Raw genomic sequence first — 25,961 nt, 5'->3', positions numbered from 1 at the left:
TGGTTGCAACTAGGCAGGGGTGGGGTGGGAGAAGGGATTTAGTGTCACATATATTTGAGTTTCTGTTCTTGCTAAAACTGATGGCAGGATCTTTATTTGCGTCTGAAGTCCACTCAGCAGTTAGAGTTTACTTACAGAAATACAGTATTGCAGGGACAAATTTAGTAATGTTCTACATAACCAGGGGAACTCTGTAAGCTTGATTGGACAGCATGTGATTGACATGACCTCAGAAAGTCTGCTTAACCCACATGGGCAATAAATTCCTGACACTGAAGGCAGCCTAAGCGATCAATCTGCTGGTTTCATGAGTCTTGGAAGCTAAACTTGTCCACATGCTCTTTTCCCAGATTTCTTACAGAGACTCCAGTTTATCCATTTGGAGGTGGAAAAGACTTGAGCCAGCATTTTATTTCATTCAGCTCTCACTTGTTTTTGATAGCTGCAAACAGTCTCTAATGCCTCTTATGTGTTGGGCTCACCAATAAGGCCAGAACCTGGATCAATCTAGCTATCAGTAGTTGCAAAGGCAGGGCTGAAGTAATCTTGCTGATGTCTACACATCCCTGTCCCATTCTGCAGAACTTCAGGCTCAGAAGATGGTGCAGCAGTTTCTGGGAGCTCCAGTTCCATTGGAAGGGCTTTGGACATTGTTAGAGGAGAGGAATGGGCGTCACAGCATCAAACAGGGATGAACTGTGCTGACAAAACCATTTTTGGGTGTCCTTGGGCTGGTGCAAATTGCAGGCTTTCTTAAACACAAGCAGCTCCCTGTGTTATTATATCCTAAATGTCACTATATTGAAAATGCAATATTTCACAGCCCTACAGATACTGTTTCAGAAGGACAGAGGCAGCTTGTGAATCACCAAACTTTATCTGCAAGCTGATCACAGTTTTCATGTAAATGGCATTCTCTTAGCATGTGTCAGTTTGGTTAAAGCTGAGAGAAAACTGCCTTGCCAAGCTTTCTCAGCATGCCGTCTCCCCACTTACCTCACTTGTCTGCCTTCTGCTCCCCTTTATCACAGCGCCTGATTCACTGTGCAAACTGGATGGAAAATGACAGAGCCTCAGCCATAAGCTTGCATGGCTGGAGTGACATTTCGTGTGAATGACCATAATGCAAGTGGCATTTACACGTAAGCATTTTGAAAAGGCAACAAATGATGTAGTGCTGTCAAACAACGTTTTTTCCTGCATTAAAGAAGGATGGACAGTTGCCATTCACTATAGGACTATCAAAATACTTCTATTTAGAGTTAAAACATCTGCTGCCTTTATATTGCTTGATTTTGCAATCTACTTAGCCCTATCTGATTAAGTGCTTGTCAGAAGCTGATGTTGAAAGTGATGTGTTTTTATCACATCACCCCCCTCCCTGAGATTCAGAGACATGATTTTCCTATTTTCTGGTAGGAAGAGAGGATGAAGTATGTTAGTCTGAGCTGGGTTCAAGACTGAACCCAACCTAGATGTATAGGGTCACTTCCACTCATAGACTGCAGTCAAGAACAGACTGAGCTGGCTCCTCTGGGTCAGACCACAGACCAAGGAAATATACTCTGCCTGTGCTTGTCCATTCAAAGGGATGGCTACATTAATGATCCAGGAGAAATCCTGAATTCTTGCAGTAAGGTATTCTGGATTCACCGCAGGTGTGACTTGGCCTGCATCAACCCTTGTGCCCAACTTCTTTGTCAACTGCCCATGGGAAGGAAATCCAAATACTTAGGCTAAAAAAAAAAGATGCTATGCTCCAAACATATGTGAATCTAAAGGCTTGGCATCCAGGATCTGTCTGCCTCAGACCGTATGCATATGGGGAAAAAATGGTATTCTAGTATCTAACTAAGCTCTGGATCCACCTCTGTAGGCTTAATTCTTTCTCCAGTGATTTAGCCAAGTTTCATAGCAAACATGTCACTACTGGAGCTGGAGTAATTAGAGGGCTTGGAGCTGCTGTTGTAAATAGAATTTTACTCCAATCGTTCTTCCCCATTACACAGGCAAGAGTAACCCCTGCAGAAGGTTTTATCAATCATTTCCTATGACAGTCTCTAATTCTCAGCTTCCTTAACCACTGCTGTATATAATTTCTTATCATGTAACTAATTAGCACATGAGATGAGAAAGACAGAGGCCTAAAACTCGAACATGTGCTTAGCGGAACAGAGGATTTGCTCAATTAGGGCCTTAGCTTCTTGATTATTTATATAATCTAGAGGCAGTATTGCTCCAACTATATTTCTATGCAGGGGTGTGTGGTAGGACTTCTCCCTGTGAAAACAGAGACTCACAAATTCAGCCTCACCTGAGTTCTTCCTAAATCTTATTGCTGCACCAGTTCAGCTCCCCAGACTGACATCTGGTGAAGGGATTTATTTTCAGATATATCAAGTCTTCACTCTTTTCAATGAGGGCATTTAGAAGAGATCAAAATGTTATACTTCTCACTGCTAACATGTTAGTTACAACTCTTAATCCAGTTCTTTAAACAGATCTGACTGATTGGGTTATTCCATTTTATTAAACTTAAGGGATGGGCATATGATCGAATAGAGGTAGTTGGTTCCTGGCAGCCTAAACCTACTACAACTGTGAGAAAAAAATGCCTTAGCATTTCATTGTCAAGGTAGAGAAGCTGTGAGCACCTGTAATGTTGCTTTAAGGAATTGATGTTGGGAATGCTTCTTTGGAAAAAAATCCAATGGGAGAGGGAATTGATGAAGAACAATTAAAAGCCCAAATAATAATTAAAACATAAAGAAGGCAAGGTCATATCTCTAAATATTCAATTTCTTTGCAATAGATATAATTCTCTGAGGGCACCAGTCCATGCATGTGCTAGGGGACTGGGGAGAAGGATTCCACAGACATGGCAACTGACAAAGATGAATAGTGATGTGGTCACTGAGGGTCTTGTTGTCCCCCCTGAAAAATGTTCTTAGTCCTGCCAGGTGACTTGACATCCGTGTTGCCTGTATAACTGTGTATACTAAATATGTACATATATATTTTCTAGCCCTCATTGTCATAATATTGATGCCCCTCACAGCAGTGTATTCCCATCTCCACCCCTACAGTGTCTGATGGTGAAATGAGTCAGAGAGACCTACAGGTTTTCTAAATAAGGACATTTTGCAGCTTTGACTATTTAACAGTTAATAAAATCTTCAATTTCAGCTGTCCCAAGTACTTATGCCAGCATTGCTTATACAGATCCAGGAATTATACCAATATAGCTGTATTCTCATTGGGGCTTATGGCAGCATATCTATATGTTGCTTTAAAAAAGTCCCACAGCCATCCGTAATCCATGTAATCCACAGTGGTTAGTAAGTCCAGTCATGGAAGTGGACTAAGTCTAACAAGACTGGGATATACAAACAGAGAACAAAAAAACTAATCTTTTCCTCAGACAGTTTGCACACTACATGCAGAAAAAACAGCTAACATGACAGGTAAGTGAAAGAGCTGTACTGCAATGGCACTGGAGGTATTGGCTCCAGCGCATCAGCAGGCTAGATGTTGTCAAGGTCTTTGCTGTCTTCACAGAGAAAAAGACTGTAAAGGAGGGACTGACAATCTTGATGTAACTTTGCAAAGGTTTACAGAGGACTGTGGAAAATGCGGGTGATGCCATAGGCTGAAAAGAGTTGCAAGAAGTCATTCTGATAATGAACAGAGCTGAAATGGAAAGGCGAAGATATTAAGATCCTTGAAAGAGATGACAAGTGGCCTGTGTCTGATAAAATAGAAAAGAAAAAAAGACAGTGAAAAGCTTCCAAGACAAGAGTAATATGATCAAAATTAATGACTCGTAGAGCAGTACTTTGCAGCAGCAGTCTGAATGGATATGCAAAGAGAGGGATTTGCCAAAGCAGATGAAAACAATTTTGTATTAATAAAGATGTAAGATAGTGAAAGCACGGATGAGAGTCATACTGTGTAAAGGAACTTTTGCAGAAGGAATCGACAATATCACACCATGGCCAGAATGTGAAAAGCTAGAACATAGAAACACTATGACTGAATGATGAGCTGGCAAGATAGTAGGGGTGGCCAAAATGAGTCAGAGAAAGATTGTCATGGAGGAAAGAGGTGTGCATCCACAGCTTGGTTTTAACTCTGATAAACCTAACCTAATGGCTGGAGCTTCCACATACAAGCCTCAGTCTTCAAACAACGTGCCAGTTATATGCAGTAACATGGCACCTTCTGCAGAGGAAGAGGCCAGCTGTTCACTAGTGGATAAGATGTAAAGGCATTTATTCCAGATGTTGTTGAACAGACAACAGCACAAGAAAGATCAGGATTTGTTAAAATAAATGCATATTTTTTTTACTGTGTTTGTGCCTAAGATATTACTAGGATGTGGACATAGTCTTAGACTTTATTCACAGAGAAGGAGGCTGTGACATCTAATTATCTTAACGTGTGGTGAAGGGTAGATTGTGCTTCCCTGTGCAGAAATACTGCAAACAGGCCAACTACAGAAATTAAAGGAAAATTGAAAGCAGGGTATTTGCCTCAGATGGAGTTCATACTAGCACTGTTGCAGTAGTATGGAGGAAGGGAGGTAGAAGAAGGGTAGTTAGTAAAGAAAGAAGTAATTCAGCATAGGGTAGAGTCACTGCAGAGTACTGCTCTCAGGTGAGGCACCCACATTGCTCACCCAAGGAAATTCTGCTATGGGGAGCAAACTGTCCAGCTGGTGCTCGACTGGGGAAGGTGTTAGTGAGTAGGAATGGAGAGAGAGCAAAGCGAGAGCAACAGACATCAAGGGGAAGAGAGTGGGGGGAGCTTGGGCATACAGATATCTAAATAGCAGACACCCATAATATCCAGAGTATGATCCAAAGAGCAGCCTGAAGTATATGACTGGGAAATCCATCAACTCATGGACAGGAGCAAAGAGCTGTGACAAAGTCTCTTTCTCTGACAAGAAGTCAGAGGTTACTGGTGGTTACTGGTAGAATTACCACAGACAGCAAACTGATCAGTTAAAAAAAATCCCTCTTCTGGGAGAATAGGAGTTGCTAAGAATCAGAGGCCTTTTGACCAAGTCTCCTCCTCAATAGTTAGGATTGAGGAGCAAGGGGTAGAAGGGTTTTTTACTGTCTTTTCTTCCTCATCCTCCTCACAGAGTTGGAAGTCTTGACACACACCATGCTCACCAGATGTGTTAGTGGAAAGAAGGTCTGCAAATGTATGTAATCTTTTTTTCTTAGGGGTGACCTTAAATGTCCTGATCCTCCTTAGCACTTAGACAATGACTCAATTTATTGAGACATGAGAAACCACGTGCTACACAAGGGTTGGACTTTAACTCAGATCACACTCCTACAGGCACTGTTGACTCAAATCCACACTGAGCTGTGGCTAACAGAGACCATACAGGTATGCTACAGTGCCCTGCCTGCTCCTGGAAGGAGACTGTAGTAGAGTAAGGATCTCCTGTTAAATGTCAGTAACCTATCTAAAGAGATTATGGGGCCACCAGGACAGTCTCTGCCACCAGAAAGGCCTTTGGACATGTAGCTTTTCGGCCTTGAAACATTCCTAACTTATCTGAGCAATTAAGCAGGAATTGGAGAGACAAAATTCACATTTACACGTTACATATGTAGATGCGAACAAGAACTGCTATGAATTAACCCAAATTTATGAGATTATCTGTTCTGCTATCACCCCAAAGAAGTGAAAATAGTGATTTTTGGTTCCATTTTACCTTTATTTTGATAGAACAGTGTTTCGATAGATTGTACTGAACCTCCAAAATCTTTTCTGAGGGATGATGCTGACTTCAATAGCAGGACTTTCCTCACTGTCTAGCTCTAAGGTATTTCTGTAAAGAAGCAAGCAAAAGGAAAAAAAAATAGCTCAAAGTATTTACTGAACACCGATGGGAATCAAAGCACTCAAATTTTAATTTAATCAGGTTGTAGACTGTAGTTTAGGGAAATAACTTACCTCAGTTTTATTTTCCTGATAGATTTGGCAAGTAAAACCTGTAATTTAGTGATTGTTGAACAAAATTATTTAAAATATCAATCACACTAAGCCTGAACTTACACACACAAACCCATCAGTAACACAATTACAGTTGTGAAAATTGTAAACATTGTCATTTAACATTAGCTTCCTAACAATCAAGAGATGGAAATGTAAAAATTAGCTTCCAAGTTGTCGCTCACAGAGCTACCTTTGATTCAAAGCATTCTGTGGATACCTTAAATCATATTTCAGTATTGATTATAAAATACATATTGATACAACCTTCTAAACATTCCTTCCTAATGTGTATATAAACTGCTTCCAGTCTAAGCCATCTTTTGACACCCATAAGAGCAGTTCTAGGGTACTCTTGCAGGTGTAATTTAAACAAATCAAGGATCTGTTTAATACCATGCCATCTCCAAGCTGCAGAAAGCCATTATACAATAGCCACTTCTTCCTAGTTTCCCCTACACTGTGTCCGCTGTAGTAGAGTATCTGTCTTTCACTGGGGGATACAGATGCCACCCTTGCAGTGTTTGCTCCCTCTGCATGCTCCCCGAAGGGAGCAGATGTTGCGGAGAGGATCTGGCCCCTTGTGCACAGCTGTGGAGAGTTCCCAGAGCAGCAGAACCCTCTGCAAAGGGAAGCCAGATTTGGACATCCTGAAATATGGGTATGTTCTCTTCAACCCTATCCTGCCTTTTCAGTTCCACAGGGATTTCCTTCCAGTAGGTGCACAGCTGGGCTAAAGGCTGAATGAAATCTAATATGTGAATCTGCAAATGCTTGCTCTGAAAACCCCCACTCATCTAGGTACTAAGATGTGGATTTACTGTTAAATCAATGTTTCGTGGCAGCAGTCTCTCTGCTGAGTCTCTGTAATTTGGCATGGGATTCTTACTGAATGAGACTTTGTCACTTCAGTGACGGTCTGTGTTTTTACATCACTTCAAAGCAATAACAACCTGTGCAATTTTGCCAAAATCCTATGACATTTTTCTTCTAATATACTTCATTGATTTATACATTTCACTGAAAAAGTTACAGCTTCCTTTTTATTAACAATAAATCTTGGGGTTTTTTTTTTTCATTAAAAAAACAGACTCTGGGAATGTGAATATCTCATACAGACAAAACCAATATAGACTGTCACTGAGAAAAGTAAAAAAAAAAATCCTTACAGACACTTTGCTTTTCACATAGTTGTCTCCTTATTGCTACACTTCCCTGGTCTACAGCTTGTGGGGTGAAGTGCTCCCAGCTGCTTTTGCAATTTTTCTGCTGAGAAACTAAAGTGGCAAATCAACCTTCTGTACCTTCTGGGAATAGGAAGCTAAGAAATGCTGCTTTTGAGAATGACCCAAGGTGTAAGTATCTGCTTTCTGGCCTGTTTGAAGGCTGGAACACCAGAGCTAAATCGCCAGAGCTAAGGAAGCATAAGAGCTACTTTTCTTCAGGACTAGCAAAGCAAGAGGTTGAGAATAAATACTCCCTTATGGATGAGGTGTGTATGCTATCTCAGACTAAGACACAAACCACACTGAAGCCTGGGCAAAGACTACCTCTCCTTTCACTATGCTGTAAATCTGGAGTGTTAGAAGGGAACTTTTCTGTGAGACTTGAAGATTTGATGAAGAAAAAAGAAATGTGAAAATGAGTGACATTTCACAGAAACTCTGCTTTCAAAACAGAAATATCTCCAACAAGACAAAGGCTGTGAGACTGTGGTATTGTTCACAATTCTGATAACCAGGATGAGGGATCCAAACTTGGCACTTCTTTTTCCTTGGCAACCTGATTTCTCCAGCATTGCCTTTTTGATGTTCATTGACACCATTAGAGGCCATAAAGTCAGTGAGGGCAGGTGGCATCTCATCTACCCTAGAGGTGTCAAAGTTAGATGGCTAAGCTTGGGCCAGTCACAGCAGGCTTCTTTTACAGTTATTAGAGAAAAATGGGCACCTCCAGAGATGGTTCGCTTGATCTCTCTTGGACAAGTATTTTAAGATAAGATGAGTAATTTCTGGAGGCACTTTTTTCTTTGAACCAACTTTAAAGGTATTACAGGTGTCCCGCTTAGATCTTTAGCTGCCAAAGTTGGGGTAGACTAACCTTTTCAGTAACTCGGCTAGTTTACATCATTGAGGATTTGGCCCAATTAAATATCCTAGTATGAAATAGGGATATTAAATCAGGATAAGGAAGGTGTGTTGTAACCAGGAGCAATTCCCTCTTAAGCTAAGATGCTCCAGCAGAAGGGAATTCTTACTTTACAGTGTGGAAGGGAATGAAAGGGCCCTTGAAGCTACAATCCTTCCAGTAATACTGAATAGGTTTTACCAACTTCTTCCTCTTCCCCAGAGTAATTCGAATCCCAAATGAAATTATATTGCTATATTTCTAACATCATAAGACACTCACTGTATCTTAGGTCTTCCATTATGTTGACTTTTTGCCTTATGCTATTTCAAACCAGAGTAAACCCGTTCTCTTCGCTTTAGCATTACTAAGAGGTTTCTTCCCCAACTCACCAAGTGTAAGCATTGACTTCAGGGAAAGTTGAATGAGTCTCCAAACTCCACTGCCTGTGCTGAATTTGGCTTGGTGCTGTCACCTAGCCATAAGGAATCCAGTGACATTTGGGAAAGAAATCCTTATGGGCTGCCAGGTATGACACAACACCTTCCTAGGTTATCTGTCCTAGAAGAGATTCATGGCACTCTACAGTGGCAGCCAGAGAAATTTGAACATTTCAGTAGCCCCTGGACACCTGTTTTTAGGGAACAATACTCTACCTCCATATTCTGTCCTGCTGTCTCTTCTGTTTCCACATGCTAAACAGCTTTCAGATGCTGTTTCCTTGTTTCTGAAAAAAAACATGTGAGACAGCCAGGAGAAACCTAGCAGAGAACAGCATGTGGAAAGAAGTCAAAGCACAGCATTGGGGAATGATATCTTTCTTACTTCAGGGAATCCTGAGGTTTTCCCTGTTTGTAAACAGGTGCTGCACTTCAGGGCATGAGCACAGCAACATAGGCTCTTCTACCTGTCCTAGTACATGACAGGCTGCACTGATGGTCATAAGGCCCAGCTTATATTTGTTCTGGTTATCAGCTAAATACATGCCATAAATTAAACTGCTTCAATCCCAATTCAATTTACACCGAGATGAGCTTTTTTTCCCCCATCATCAAGAGGCTCTGTAATGTTCTCTTCACCTTTATATTCACTGTTTCGAGGATAGTTTATGAAACAGCTACATATTTATCTGAGAGGGAGACTCAGTTCTGTATTCAGCTTTTCTTGGTGCTCCTCTTTTTCACACATCTTTAATATGTGAAATGCTTTATGCTTTCTCTTTACATGTTCTATTATGCCTTCGTATTGACACATTTTGCATTCCTTCTCTACCTTCATGAAGCTTTTTGGAGCAGGAGATTGGCCTTGAGGAAGAGTCCCCACTTCTTTTCAGACTCTTTTCCTGCTAATCCCCTTTCTCACATGTATTCATCAGACACAGCAGCTTCTGTGACCAGAGCAAGGCAATGCTGAACATGGGCTGCCTCAGTGAGCTGGTGGGGTGTATTGTGCACTGACGGTTGAAGGTCTAAAGGAGTCAGGAAATCCCTTCAGATTTAGTGGCAAAGAGGAAGATTGCCAATTCCTGTTTCTGTGACCTTGTAACTCTTAAGCTCAGGGGCACAATACTGGTGAAGCTGACAAGAGGATAGACCCAACAGACTCCTATTTCTTGATGGTTATGTCCATAATTTAAGCTGAATGGCCAAGATTTTCTGAAGGCAGTTTTTCAATCTAGAGGTGCCCTTAGAACATCTTTTGATTTTTTTTGATGATGGGGGCACAAGGTATAAGATTAGCTTTCTGAAAATAAAGCCTTCAAGATGTTTCTAATCAGGCACAAACATTCTAATCAGGCACATGGCACAAAGGATCATTTTAAAAGTATTTGAAAATACATATGGTAACTTGAGGGTAAGACAAAGGTTCTAAAACCCCCAGGTGGTATTTTCTTTGTCTTGTTATCTATGAATGCAATAGAAAAGGACTTTGTTGGCAAGTAGTGACTTCAACTTGTTTCTTAACAGGATTTTTCTGTCTTTCAGAGAGTATATTTCCTTTTTCTATCTCATTCACCAGCATATCCTCAGCAGGTATAAATCAATAGAGCTTGAATTACATTCCTGGAGCTATGCTGACTTCTGTCTCTTGGGGATATGCTCTCCAGCCTCTGAAACTTTAAATGCATAGAATACAGGGACTTCTGGATTATTAAATTAATGGGAAATATAGATTCACTTTGGAAGCAACACAAATCTAAAATGAGAGGCAGAAATCAGAATTTCAAAAGCTCATGACTTTCTGAAATGATTCATAACTCAAAGAACATGATCAGTTTTCTTCAGACTCTGTTGAAGTTTTTTCTTTGTCCCCCTAGGAAATAGAACCATTTTGTAAACGGAACTTGTGGGGAGATAATTAACTCCATCTCTTAATGAAAAGAAAAATCATTCATAATTTGAGGAAGGTTTTTGAAAGACAACATTTAGAAAGCATTGTTTAGAAGAAGCTTTACAGAGTTTTTTTTTTGTAAAAATACAATTTGCTTAGCTGTAAGAAAAGAGTAAAGAACATAAACAAAATGCAAGGATTCTGCATTTTTTTACATTTTTTCCCCCCTTCATCGCCCAGTGACAGTGGCAAAATTGGGTAAATCAAGACTCTACACATTAACTGGAAAGAAAAAAATGTGGCAAGTTCCAGAATTGTTCTCAACTGGCAGAAAAGTGGAACGGGGGGCTGGATTAAAAAAGAGAAGGCCATTGGGAAGGGACTGAAGCAATGACTATCAAATAGACTGAGTAGTGAAGTACTTTTTGTACTGGTGGTTGCTAATATCGTGTGAGTCACTTGAAATAATGCCGACATCCATGCACAGAAAAAGGCACAATTCCACTGTGCAATCTTTGCCAAATCACAAAGATCAATTTTTTATTTTAAGCCACAAGAACCCTACAAGACATTTTTAGGAATAATCTGATAACTTTTCTGTGTGGAGTTAAGATGCTTAACTTCTTAAAGATTATTTTAAACTATTTGTTTTAGTGGAATGGTTTACCTTAACGAAAATGCAAACAGGCATTTCTGCAGTCCATAAAACCTTTTTCTTTCTCCCAAATGTTTACTCAAATCTTGGTAAGATTACTTAAGTTTGCAAAAATCAGAAACACTTAGTATTTAGTGCTTCCATAGAGTTGTTCATCTTGAAGAAGGACAGCAATTATTAACTCTCAAAAAAATCCTGTGAAAAGAAAGTATATCCTTACGGAAATGAAAAGTAAGCACATAAATTCAGAACATGTTTCCCCATGAGAGCACACTTTCAAAGCTCTCCTGCCAAGTGCTCTTACTAGAACAAAGTTAAAGTTTTTGTTGCATGTGTTCTCAACAATCTGAAGACAAGAGGCTGAAATGAGAGCTAAACTGGTCAGATTTGCATTAATAGACTTGAGAGAATATCAATTATAACACAAAATGTCCTCTCATTCTCACACTGTCACTGAGTTTGCAACTTGGTCCGTTACTGAGTACCAGTCTGGGGATGGTATCACAGCTCTTCAAGGGTAACTAAAATGCAGCAACTGTCAAAGGACTAAAATATTTGCTTGAGCATAACTGATGACTGTTATCCCATTAACATAAATGGTATGAAAAGTTTGCCTATTTTCAGAATTCACTAGTGTGTCAAGTCAGAAGGGAGGTGAGGCTGCCACAGTAAAGCTTATGTTCTGTTTGCCCCTTCAAACCATTTTTCTATATTTGTGTTGAGTAAAAAACCCTCTTCAAATTGTCATTTCCTCCTCCCTATTTTAGCCTTAATTTCTCTAAAAGAGCAGTGGGATCTAGCTACAGAGGTATAGTAGAAGATCCAATGAGAAAACTACCACGTAAGATTTTTTTTCTGACTGATCTAATTTTGCATTTGCAGTCTGTCTATCCATACACCTCTCCAAAGGCTAGATATGGGGTAGATATACATGCATGGTCAGTGAAATCAGGTTCCTGAACTCTTCTGTCTCTATTTTCTGGATGTGGTAGTGGGAAGGAAAAGACATGGCAGAAACTTTGTTCTAGGATCTCAGAAAGAAGAATGGAGTAGAAAAATGATGACTATTCAATGACAAAAACTACTGGAAAATAGTTATGCAAGCTAGTTGCCTGCTTCAAGGGGAAAATTCTGTAAGTAGGCTTAGATATGCAAGCCCTACGTGCCTCCCAGGGTTTAATCAGGCACAACCATTCCTTTGCTTCCAAGACAATGCAGAGTCCAAAGAGCAAAGACCTATGATAAGGGCAGCTAAATCCACAACTTGCTTATAGCCTTGGGCAACCTGAAGGAAAAAAGAGTCCCTGATACCAGGGTCAGATGGCAGTGGGGTGTGAGTTGCCTATCTTCATTTCAACTGTGCAGCCAGGACAGGGCTGCTGTTGCCCTTAGAGTCATGTATGTACACTTATTGCACAGAAAGATAATAAGGTGAGAGATGCCTAAAACTACCGGGAGGTCTTTTTAGAAACATCGCTTCAAAAGCCTGAACAATGGCTTCTCCCTGACCTCAAGGGCTGGGACAGAGCTAATGAGGACAGCAGAAATGGCTGCACAATACCCATTGTTAAAAGGAAACAATATAAATTAAAGAAATGGTCAAGTTTAAAACCAGCAAAATATACAAAGTAAGATTTCAGTTCCCTAAATGCCTGGCAGCCAGGACTCGTCCCACCCCCAGCCAGGAGCAGGGCACTGGGGCCACCGGGGCAGCCTGGTCTCCGGGGAACAGGCACCTCCCTCGGGATGGGCTGAGGCCAGGACACGGGACCATGCGTGGGCCCATCTTGGTGGGTCCCATGGCCAGGCAGGCAGGGCTGTAGGGACCTGGGGACCTGCCCTGATGTGGCATCACTGGGGCAGGGGCTGATGGCCCTGGGGGTTTGACATAGGGTCTTGGGTCCTCGGCAGGGTGGGGGGAGACCCAGGGGGCTGGCAGGGACCGTGAGGTCTGTGGGCGCACTCAGGGGCTTCGTGGTGGCCCAGAAAGTGCAAAGATAAAAGAAACCAAGGTAGAGGCTGGCTGTGGTCTCCTTCATATTTGTTTTTTAACCTCAGTTTTCTGCCCTGATCAGAATGCCTACTTGACAAGAAAGGAAACATGAATAGACCTTTAAAATGAAAAGTATTGTACATCTTTTCAGTGACATTGCATTGTATTGTACAGGTTTTGTACAAAATTGTATTGTACTTTTTTCAAGAAATAGTTCTCAAGAAAAGAGTCCACCTGTGAGAAAACAAGTTGTCTATCCATGATTTTTGTGTTTGAACTTACATAAAGTTAACATACAGCTTATTTTCACTACCATTCGATGGTTACTTTTTAGGACTCATGCAAAAGGACAATTGAAACTTAACAAACACAGTGCCCAAACAACTACTGCTATTTTAAGAAATATTGGAAATGAGTCTTTACATTGTTGACACATCACTGGTCAGAGATGAGTAACACCCTCTGTTTAAGCATAGAGCAAATAATATCAACTAGCTAAAATGAGTATGTTATTTAACTGAAGACTATTGCATGCCTGTGCTGTAGATAACAACAACTGTCCTTCAAAATAACACTCTGAAAATCTGTGTAATTTCCTTCTGTTACAGTAATCCTAAAGACTGGGAAGAAACATCAGCTAGTATATCCTGAATTTAGTCAATTCAATAGTGGGAAAATCACTGCACCTGAAATAGCCAACTACATTATAAAATGAAGGGAATATATATATCTCTAGACACTGACTGTGTCTAAAAGGTGCTCATGGTTTTACCTGAGTTGCTGCCAGGGCACAGCAAGGGCCAGCGGCCCCAACAGGGGCAGGGTGCCCAGGGTGGCTATGGGGCCGGCGGGGCTCTGCCCTCACCAGCCAGGGTCTGTCCTGTAGGACCCAGCAAGCCCAGTGACGGTGACTGGGGTAAACCCAGAGCCGTGTGACTGCTCAGTGTGGTGGCAGTGCCAGGGCAGGGCTGAGGTCCAGCCAGGGAGTCAAGTCTGTAGGTCAGGGTCAATGAGGAGCATGTCCAGGTGTAGCAATACCTAGAGCAATAGCGCAGGCAAGGACAAAGAGAGAGGGCATGAGCCCAAATGTAGCTCCAAGGAAAGGGAAACCCCTGGTAAAACTTATCCCAGATCTTTCTGCTCCAGCTCTTTCCCAGCAGTGTGATCTCAGAGTGCTCGACCAAGCTGTAGCAGAGCTGGCCTGAGTGCATGTAGCCAGACCCCAAGGAAGGGGAAGAGGTTACAGAGCCTGTAGGTATACATGGAGCTCCAGGTGTTACACTAACAAGAGTTTTTGACTCTAAGGTACAGTAGTAAGTCAAAGCTTTCACTCTAGTTAGAGTGCAGTAGTGGTATTAGATCTACTTTGGTCAACAACTTCAAGAAATATGAAGGGGAGGAAAAATGCTCAGTAGAAAAACAAAAGTAATCAGATGTCTAGAAAACCTGCTGTATGAGGGAATAATGCAGGAATGACATTTTTTAGTTCAGAAAAATAGTATTCAAACATGTAAAACAATACCTGCAAAAAAAAAAAAAAGAAGGGAGCAGTCCTGCATGCCCAGGTGGTTGAATAAGAGAAGGATGAAAAAGCAAGCACTAGATGCAAAATTATGTGAAGCATTAGGAGAAACTTTGTCATCACACAGTTATGCCCTCGAACTATGTGTACTCCAGAATGGAATTTTATTTTTTTTTAACTGGATAGCCTCTTGAAAGCTTTTCAAGGCCTTGTTTCTGTATTTTCCCTACAAATACTCTGACTAAATGCTTTCACTTAGCTTTGAGGACCACTTGGGTCTCCATTCTCTTCTCCAGCAGGTATTGGAGTTTTACCATGGTTCTGTAACTTCAAGACTGGAGATTTGATTTACTTTTTGGCAATTTTTGATTGAAATTCCTTCAATAAATCATACTTTTAGATATGAATCCCACTGGAGGAATGGAAAGGACATTTCATTCTTAATGGAAACATCTAGTGCTATAAGCATTTTGAGTCTAAATGTCATTTTGACATAGTTATTCTTGTATGTTGTAATTCAGCACCCAACAGGGTAGGGATCAATAGCTGCCCTCATTTGTTGTTTGTCTGACAACACAGAACACATCCCTTAGGGGTGTATGCTTAAAGTAAATGATGTTGCTAAGAAACCCATTAAAGTATGTTGTTAATTGACGATGAATAGCCTCCTAGTTATTGGGAACATTTCTTACCAGCTCTCTTTCATGTGGTGTGCAAATGAGACAACATGTACTGGTAGCTGCTGATGTCAATGACACTGGTTATTTAAGAAGCACACACAGCAGGGAATGAGAAAGGCCACAATTATCAGATAAGGAAATTGCCTTTCTTTGCTTTGATGTTGGTAACATTATTTGGGTGACATCACAGAACTCTGCGTGACTGAAAGGAAGCAAGCAAGAAAACAGAAAGCGCAGTGAGATAGCTTGACTTCTTGCAGTGAACATTTGTTTCCTTGTCACAGTCTCAAGAGCAGAAGCTGTTCTCTCCCCACTTGCTATTTATTCTTGGAGCAAGGTTCTGAACATAAGTAAACGCTCTAGCTAATGTTAATTTTAAAAAATATTTTCAGCCATGTCTCTGATGTAAAATACACTCAGAACAGATTTAAGTAGGCTCTGTTGCGTGATTGTCCTCTTCTTGATAGAAATGTATGATGAAATGTACTCCATTAGAAATAAACATAATTGTTGGTACTCTCCTGCTCATTTCAATGGGTATCCTCAGGCTTTTCCATTTTGCTTTTAAAGGTGCCCTGCATCCTCTTAAGTAGGATGCAAGCATGAGAAAAGGTGCGGGTTGATCAGCAAAATGAAGAGCAGCATAAAGAAGAACAAAAGTATTGAATGTTGCTCTAGTTATCAGAGTTTCTAGGAAATGTTGGAAGGGAAAAAGCTTTATGGAAAATGTATGGCATCTGAAAAGGGAACAGCAGTGTATTTTGACCCTTTTCTGAATTTTTTCTCTGCTGAAATGCTACGAGCTGTAGAAGAGCTTGCATAAAGACTGACTAATGGATTGTACCTTGGGACCTCTTGCAACATGTCCCCTCCCAAAACTGCTTCTTGCTGAAAGTTGAGCATAAGTGACAGGGAAAGAATAATATTTTATTTCTATTTTAAGTATTTTACACTGACCAAAGTGGAGATAGGGCAACGGGCAGGCAGAACTTTACTCTGCTTTGCTGTGGTGCAGATTCTTATGCTGGCCAAACATCCCCTTCTATACTATTGTAAAAAGAACAAAGAAGCTACAAAAGATGTTCCCTTGAAAGACCAGCTGTTATGGGGATAAGTGTGTGCCCAGAGGTGCTCCAGCAGAAAATGCTATTGTACTCAGGGTACCCTTGCCTGAGGGTAATGGCCAATTCTGGACTGAAACCAGATGCCATCAGCAGGGGTTTCTCAGCCATGTGAATGAGACCACCTAAAGCATCTGTATTTGCACACATATTTTCCCTATGCCTGAAATACTTCTGCTTTTCACAAGCTGCCTCCCACACTCCAGTTTTGTTGTAAGAGCTGATCACATATATTAAAATATGTAGCTTTAACACTTTCACAAAAACAGCTACCTAACTTCATTCACCTGGCCTGTCATCTGCTGAATATTCACCAAGCCCTAGTTTGGTTGCCAAAATCTTTCTAGGTTGTAAATTGTTATAGATAATAGAGAGTTAATCCAACAAATTGTGTTGTTAATCACTATTCATTGTTTTTCTTTCAAAAACCTACAGCAGTTACACAAACTAGAGGCAGAGACTAGAACAGGATTTAAATGAAACATGACATGTATGATATATACACCTGTACCAATGTTTTCTCACATAGAGTATTCTGACAGCTTTAAGAATACTGTGTGTCTATCTCAGGATGTGTTGGACAATGATTTGTAAACAAAAATGAGACAAGTTTTAAGAAATTATTAGCAACTCAGTTTATCTTCTCTGCATGTCCTTATCCCTCGTTTTAATTGACATGAATTTTTTATTCCAATCTCATCTTATCTGTAAGAAAGTGCAGTGAAAAGGCCTAATAATATAACACAAAACATTTCATGTTAATCTTTTCAGACAGCAAATGTTATGTTGAGAAGCACAGGAGAACATGGCTGTGAAGTAAAATAAGAAAGTTTATCTCTGAAATAGAAAAAGAAAGTACATTGATGCAACTTATTACAGTCTTTTTGGAAAGGAACTTCATTGTTTTAGGCATTTCTTTATGTGTACAAAGATTAATAAATTTATTAATCTAATCTTAATAAAAGACCTTTAATCATTCTTCTTTCAGAAATCATGGAAATTCTTGAGATTTATTTAATTTTATTTCTGGAAAGATGTGGATGTTTGGGAAGGATTGATTCTGGTTGTTTAGGTGGCTCACTTATGCCGATTCAGAAGCCGAATCAGCATCGAATGGAGATTAATCAGTGCTTAATGCTAAGCAGGGAGGATGTTGGAGAGTTATTAAAATCCTATTGGTCATTTATGTTACTTCCAATCTGTCAGGTTTTTTCTGCATTACAAATTCTATGATCAAGAATATGTATTTGTAGGGCTGAGCCTTCAAAAGCTAACTGGAAAACTGTGAAATTATAACATAGTGGGCACATTTTATAACAACCTTTCAGTTCTCCTCCATCTTGCAAAGAAAAAGCGTACAAATATAGTAAATTAATTATTTCAAAATAAAACATAATAATTGGTCAAGAATTCCCCAAGAAGAAGAACCTTCATAGCTCTTCCCTATGACAAATTTGTTGGATGTGCGTGTCTGACAGACCAACAATGTCTGTCTATCCAAAGTAGAGGTTTCTTCTTTCAGTGACTTCTTCCAAGACAGCAAAGATCAGAGTCACCTGGATCTCTGCACTCAGTCACTTCAGTTAACATGAATTTTCAGGGTGAGCTCTGGGGAACAGATGGTTCTGCTACTGTTGAGTTTGTGCACAATACCCTGCTTAGTATTTCAGATGTGTAGGGATTTTTTTTTGTATGTAGAGTAGTAAAATGATCCTAGTTACTACTGCTTTTTTACCACCTGAAGGACATTTTGCAGATTTAGAATATATCAAAAATTTGTGTCCAGTGGCTACTGCTTTTGTTTCTGCTTCAGACAGAGCAGAATTCACATTGCTTTCAAACCTAGCACCTGGCACTCTCAAAATAAAGACTGCACATAGAAGACAACGGTCCTGTTGTCATGTAACTTCATGAAGTTCCTTACACTAGGTTGTATTAACTCCTGAAAACTACTGAAATCTATCTATGGGATTAATTGTGATTTACTTCTTTGATAAAGTAGTGTATTGATTAAACTCAGTCCTCAAGCTAACATTCAGTTTAGAGCAAGAGCCTGCACTAACCACTTACCACAATGAGAAATTTGTTTCACCCTGAACATATAAGGAAAAGCTTTGTAAATGAAAGGTATTGCATACTTTCTCATGGCCCTTTCCCTTGAAATGGGTCTTATAATATGTCTATCAGTCCAAGTAAGTCAGTGTCATGTTTAGTCAAAGATTAGAAGAAAAATTTATTTCATCATCCATCTCCTGTCAAAGATATCTCTGGGTCAACAGTGTAGGAAACTAAAGTTATTAACTAGATGATGAAGGAATTCTGCCAAGAACAGTACATGGCTGCTCCCACGAGATCTCTAAATACCACTAATACTTTCTTCAGTAAAATTAATCCCTGTTCATTAATGCAAAACACTGAGCAAAATCTGCATGATTTAACCTGACAGCAAAGCCAGTTCTGGCCACACAACCTTTACTGCATGCTGAGCTTGGAAATTTGAGGGTTAGGAAATTCAGCTTCTTATAAAGGTTTTTGTATTCCTTAATGGTTACCGCTTCCTGGTTCCTGATCATGAAAAAAAAAGCTTAATTTTCTAGGAGCTGTGGAGGGATGGACAATTGTACACACACAGCTCCCAACTGGAGAGAGGGGTGCAATGGTTGCGTGTTTGAAGAGAAGCTGTGAAGAAGGCTTTCTTGGTCAGGAGACAAAAATGTTCAGTCAACTTGGTTGGCCAGCAAGATGCAACGGGAAAGGTTCAGGCTGCCAGCCTAGGTCTGTGGATTTCCCTCACTCCCTCTGAGGGCTGCTTGATGACTATGAATTTTTGCTCTTCTTTTCTTTTCTAAGTGGAAGTTTAAAGGGCACCTGATGCACATCAAAATTAACTCTTAGTGGAACTGCACCTAAGCTGACATAGTGATGTTGTACTAAAGATACTTCTTTGCAATGAAAACTTTAATTTTTTCTGGGCCTGGCACTATCAACTTGCCTATAAGAAGTCAGACCTTGACTGCCTGAGTTCACACTCAACATTCAAGTATAGCTGTGAGAAGCTGATGAAGAGAAAAAGAGGCAATGAGTGCCATTGCAGTGTCAAAAAAAAAAACCAACAAAAAAAACTTGATTAACAACTGCTGCAAGTAAGTTTTCTTTGCTATTTTTCTTCTTAGTGAAGTAAAATGTAAAACAATACAAGAGAGAGAGTATAAAATGAGATTCCACTGAATGCTTGTGTTTCTGGTCTGATTTCTGACCTGTGTCAGTTTGGCAATGTCTGTTAATTTTAGCAGAGATATCTGATGGTATCGTTTTCAAGTGCATCTAAACAACACAGGCTCCTAAGTCTTGGTTTAAAACTTGCAACAGTCTCTTTGGATCGTCAGTGCGTTTGTAAGTCGATGACACTTAAACTCTTAAAGTCTGACCCTAAAAAATGTATTTATGTGCCACAGTAAGAACTGTAATACAATTATGTACAGGTGACTTAGGTACATGGCCCTCGAGACTAGAAACATGAACAACATGTTAAGAGAAGCGTGTCCTTCACCGGGCATAGTTAATACTGGACACATAGCTCAGCAATGCAATGATTGTATGGCACCTCATCCAGGCTACCAGGCTGGATAAAAAAGTCCATTTGGGAAAGATCTGCTTTGAGATCCCTCCATGGTATCTAGATTGTTTGTTAAGGTTGTGCCACAGCAAAGCAGGAATTCAGAATCAACTTGGCTAGGACAGCCAAGCTGAGCCTTTCTCCAACAGAATGGTGGGACACAGCCAGAAGGGAGGAGGCTGGCGGATGGCTGAGTCTCACCCACTTCAGCTGCTCCCTGGCTCACCTTCAGTGACCACATAAGGTGCATGGAAAAACTCCTGATACCTTACTTAGACACTGAAACACCTTTAGGAAGCAGGAGATGGAAAGCATGTTCTTGCATGACCATGTCCAGTGAATGAGCGCCTATAAAATGAACTCTTTGAAAAAGTGCACATACACCTTGACAACAAGTCAAAACTTGTAGCAAATAAAACATGCATGCCATTGGCCTTGCTTCCCTCCATGGTACCTGGCCTGAGGCAGCCAAGGCAGTGAAATGTGGGCAATACACCAAGGTGGGCAGGCTAATACTGAGAAGCTGGCTGTTCACTTTGTATCCCTAAATTTCTTTTTTTTCCTTTTTTCTTTTGTTAGTACCAAAGCTTTCATGCCACTTGCACTTTTTCTCCCATTGTTTTCTCCACAGCTGTTAGGAAGATTCCTGTGGGGCTGACGCCTTCCTATGAGCAAGCTAGCAAGCCACCCACCAACATTTCCTCTTCAATCTTACCTTCTAATGTCCTCTGCCTCACTGTCTGACACGTTGCAAGCACTTACTTTCCATCTGTACCTCAGAAGAGCCAGTGAAAGTCAAAGCATGTAACTGACATGGCTGTGACACTGCATCAGTCAAGTACACACAGATCCCTTGCAGGCTTGTGACTTGAGTGAAAGGGTAATACTTGTTCTTAAATCAGCTAATCCACTCATATTTTGGGGAAGGAGTCCATACTTAAAATTGCAGTGACCTACTTCGTCCATGGCTAGGATTTAACTGTTGACAGTATGTAGTTATGTTCTGCTCTATTCAACATAGTTTACATGTGTAGGCGAATGATGAATTTAAACCTGCTTCTTTTAACCATTTCCTTTTTTATTTCATAAATATTTGTTTTCAGAACATCATTACCCTCGACTGCAGCAATTCAATGAAATTCTTGCTTGTCTTGCCACCTGCCACCATTTGGCTTACCACATCTGTAGAACTGTTCCATAAATATCAACCAATAAATAAACTTTTATGCTACTTCAAATTCAACCACACTGCTAATACATCTTATCTGCCAGGTTGTAAGCTCTTTCTAGCAGTAATCCTCATTTTCTGAGTTAAGTGGCTAGCACCAAAAGCCATACCTGGCTTTACTGATGCTCACTCCAACACTCTGTGATTCTGTCCCGCTGATTCCACCACCTAGGGATCTCCTGGAGCATCCCATTACATCTGCTCAGCCCCCACACTAGGCTTTCCTCCTTGTAAGAATGAATATCATGAGGCAAGTGGGTGTACATGTGCCTGATTTTGTTCTGTCACCCAGCCAGGTGGCCCTAACCTGGACCAGGAAACAATGGCAGTAATAATAACACTAAGGATATAGTCCAAGGAATGTGATCCATGCAGGTTCACTAGGCACTGTTAATGGGAAGTTATTAATTTCCAGTGTAGAATTCCTCATCCTTAATTACTTTTCTCTTCTCCCTGTTTGAGAATTCCCTGTCTCAGAAAATGGCCTTTGGCATTTTGTCTGTAATGGTGTTAAAATAAGACCATAGATAAAAAGGATACATAAACAATCTTTTTCTAGACCGCAGATATGTGGGGTTTTTTCCTACAGAGTGTTTGCAATGGGTATCACTGCATTTAAAGGTAACTTCAATAGCTACTTCATGGCAACATTTGTCAGAGAAGTGTCACTACTGTTGGATGAGCATTTTAACCTTGTTCTGTTATTTCTCTTTTCTTAATCATGAGAAATGGAGAAAAACAGGGCTGAAATTAAGTGCAAAATGCCATCAACTTTTGAATCTGGTAATGTTGGTATAAGATAGGAGTCAGGCCCTGCTGTTAGTTACATCAAAGCAAAGCAATGGATTTTTCATTAGCCCACAGGGTTAAATAGTTCACCAGGGGGAAGGGGAACCAGGAGAACAACTTCAGCTCAGCCGAAACTCTTCAGCCTCCCCAGCACAAATCTTCCTTTCTCCTGATCTCACACCCCAGGAAAAGAGCCTTATCCTCAGACAACCTGGCGTATAGGATGGAGCGTGCTCTTCATTTCTGCCGAAGCCCTTCAGTTATGCACAAAATGTGTAACTCTTCAGGGGCACTGAGACTGAAACCCAGGTGGTCTGTGTCCCCAGTGCTGCCCTAAGCAGCCAGAGGGAGGGCGGCTGCTTTGCGGGTATATGGTCCTGGGTGTATTCAGGTGCTTTGAACAGAGTGGAAATGCTGCAAACAGAGGGTGAGAGGAAGATGCTGTGGAAAACTGCACCAAGGTGTTGAGCCTGCTCTCCTGGGACGTCAGCAAGGAGGATCTGAGACATCCAGAGGGGATCTGCAGGCCTCTGAGGACATTGGAAAAGCAAACAGTGAAACCCAGATTAAATTGCTCGGCAAATGCAGCACCAACGTGACATTTGAATAGCAAAAGCGCATATGTTTTGGCAAAAAACCCTACATGCTAAGAAAAAGGAAAAAGCTTTCGCTGTAAATCTGTGGGGAAGTATCTCAGTAATATCCTGCCTCCATTTAAGTCAGCACTGAAATACCTGTCAGACCATTGGGGGCTTCATGGAAGTAAGGAAAATTAGCACAGGCTTCAATTTCACAAGACTTGTAGTAGACACTCAGGCCTCATTTTAAGGAACTTGCAAATGTGTCTCAAGAGGAAACCTTTTGCAAGCATTTGTTGGACAGCTGCTGTGGTAATCATGGCAGTGCTGTGACTCCTCTCACGTGTATCGGGCATTACACTCTTTCTCCCACTCCAGATACAGCTATTTTACCTTACAGACTTAGAGAGGGTTATTGATTTAGAGCCTTTACTAGGGCCCACAAGAGGTTAATATGATTAACTTCATTCAAGAGAATGTTGTCATAAAGATTTATTAAAATTCCTGCTTTTTGTGCATGCATTTGTCAACCGGAAATTGGCAAAAATACAAAAGGTGATGATGGAAATTAATTTCCCTGAAGGAATCATAAAAACTTCCTCCTCCCTTTTCTCTCCCCATCTGCACCTCCCTCTTACTTCATGGGCTACAGTACTGGAAGCTTTTAATTGTCTAGATTGTCAGTTTTTGACATCTTCATCTCCCCTCATGAGCCTGGCATCTTAGAAGCACAGCATCTGAATACTGAACACTGCCCCTCTTGGATAGCCATTATGCACAAACCAGCTGCAGCTGGGCCCCAGTTTGCATCAGTGCTCCAGTTTACATGTCCTAGCCCCTCTCCTGCTCTCTCTCCTGTAAATATGGAGTTCCACCAGTTCCCCAAAGTCATTCTCTTCTCTCTAATTTGGAAGTCAGGATTTCAGCATCTGCAAAATTTACCTGTAACAGAAAACCCAGGCAGCCACGAAAGTAAATATTGCTACAAACTGCGCACTGGTATCAGTGTGTTTCTGGCCAGATCAGCTTGCCGCACTGATACCAACAGTTTGCTAGTTTTCACCAGAACAGAAGCTGGTGTGCTGTGCTTGTACCGATTATGTACTGCCCAGACCTTGTAGCCTCCTCTTCCCACTGGGAACACCTAGAGTCAAACCCATACATTTTTACTCTGGATGATACCAATCAAACATAGATAATGTAGGTGCCATTGTGTTGTAATGAAATCTAGATGGGTTGAAATGAACCTGGGAATTCCCAGGACCAGGAAGGCTGGGAACAACATAGCTATATGTATGAAAGGAGGCAGGAAGCATTGGTCTTGCAACTACCTTCATGAAAATGCTTATGGGAGAAGAACGAAGAAACATCCTCAGAACAGAGAAGCAAGCAACTGCTTATGTTTGGTTGGCTAAATGCAGGGGTCAGTTTCTAATTACCCTGCTTGTTTGACAGGTACTGTGCATGCAGGGACTGTGCACCAGCTGCACTGCTGTTAAAGTTTGGAGTTTTCTTTCAGGGATGCACTTGGCAGGGCAGCCAGGAGGGCCATCATGCGAGGCCATTGCACTGGCCGTCTCAGAGCAAGTCTCTTTAAACAGCTCTTGCATAGTCTTGGAGGTTAGATTTCCCAGAACAGTACCGGACAAGACACAAGGCTTTCCCTCTGCAAATTACACTTATAAAGGACTGAATTGCTTCTCTGCTGTAATTTTCCTGTATTTCCACAGATTTTTTTTATTTTTTTTTCATTAGTAATAGCATAACTATTTCCTGGAAAAGGCTGATACCTGTTAATGTAGCTGTGAGGTGCTGGACTAGCAGCTGGCTGTGCACTCATGTCCGTTATAGAGATACCTGGAGGGCAAGGTGAGTCCTGCTGACATTACATTTTTCTTTCAAAATGAAAGTCACAAAAGAAATGAAGAAAGGAAAGAATAAAAAAAAATAATAATGTAAAAGCAGTGGCTCTTAATGGTGTTTTACCAAAAGTCAGAGAGGTTCTGCTTGTAATTGATGCAGCCCAGGAGGATGCTGCAGCTGTACAGAGGCACCAGAAATGCTCTGTGCATGGGTCCTCCCCATCCCAAATACACACACATCCTCCAAACCAGGCTATTCTGATATAGCATAAAGGTGCTGTCAGCTGCTTTCAGTTGCTTATGTAGCTCCTTTTGGTGACAAGGCCACAGTGTGTGCAGCCATAAAGGCCCTGTGGTAGCAGTCCAGGCTTGGTGGAAGGAGTCATTCAAGGTGACACCAAGTGTGTCTGGGGAGAAATACTTCTCAGAGTCCGTGGGAATCTGGGCAATGCTGGGTTGTACTAGTTGCTCCCTGGCAAACCAATAGAGAGGCATGGGGCAGAAAGATAGATTAGAGCTATCTTCCTCCAGGCATTTGTAAATAAGACCCTGCTTGCTTGCACTTCCAGGAGCTGCAGCCCACTGCCTCCCTCTGCGGACAGTGTCTACCGCAGGGCTGATGAGTTTGCAGTTCTAATGTGTTTGGTTTTTTAAAAAAGGACCTCACTTACTGTGGAGCCAAGAGCGTTATTTTGGAGCAGCTCACAAAGACACTGTAGGGGTGGTAGTGTAGACTGAAATGTTTATTTGCAGAACTTTCTGATGCCACAGGGAAAAACTGCTCAGTTCACATGGTTTGAATTAGATCAGAATTGAAAGCGTTTATTGATTTAATAATGACAGATCATTGACTCACAATCCATGAACATATATGCAGAATCAATATCAGTAATGTAACAGACAAACCACAAAACTAGACAGTTACAAAATGTTAATAAACAGCTACAAATTTCTAAATGCCCTTCTACAGCTGATCCCAGAAAGTTCTGATCTCTCACATGCATGCACATGGGAGATAGGGCTGCTCTGGCTGCATGTCACCCCCACTGCTCCCGACACCCCACAGACTTCCGTGACCGTGAGGAAGCCCCACAGGTCCACGGGCACACTCTGAGGTGTGTGTCCCTCCACACTGCACCCACTCAGCCACCCCCTCTGGGTGCCGCCTGCATCGCCATCCCCTGTCCCCAGGGAGGCTGCCTGGGCAGGGGCTGTGGAGCTGTGGGGCCACCAAGGTTTTCACCAGCGCTCTGTTCCCACCCCAAGCACTCTCTTCTCCGATACAAGTATTTTATGCTTCTTTTATGCTCACGTTCAAGCTGACTTCTTTGTTTCAAAAGTGTCTGTGCAACTCCCTGGTTATCATTTAATGCAGCAGACAGTAATTTTCCTCTCTAGCATGATGCCCTCCATACAGTGAGGGTGTTAGACCCACACACACGTG

This window comes from Accipiter gentilis, chromosome 31 (assembly GCF_929443795.1).
Source record: "Accipiter gentilis chromosome 31, bAccGen1.1, whole genome shotgun sequence".
Taxonomy (NCBI): Eukaryota; Metazoa; Chordata; class Aves; order Accipitriformes; family Accipitridae; genus Astur; species Astur gentilis.
The sequence above is the reverse complement of the archived record's forward strand: the minus strand, read 5'-3'. Positions refer to the sequence as shown.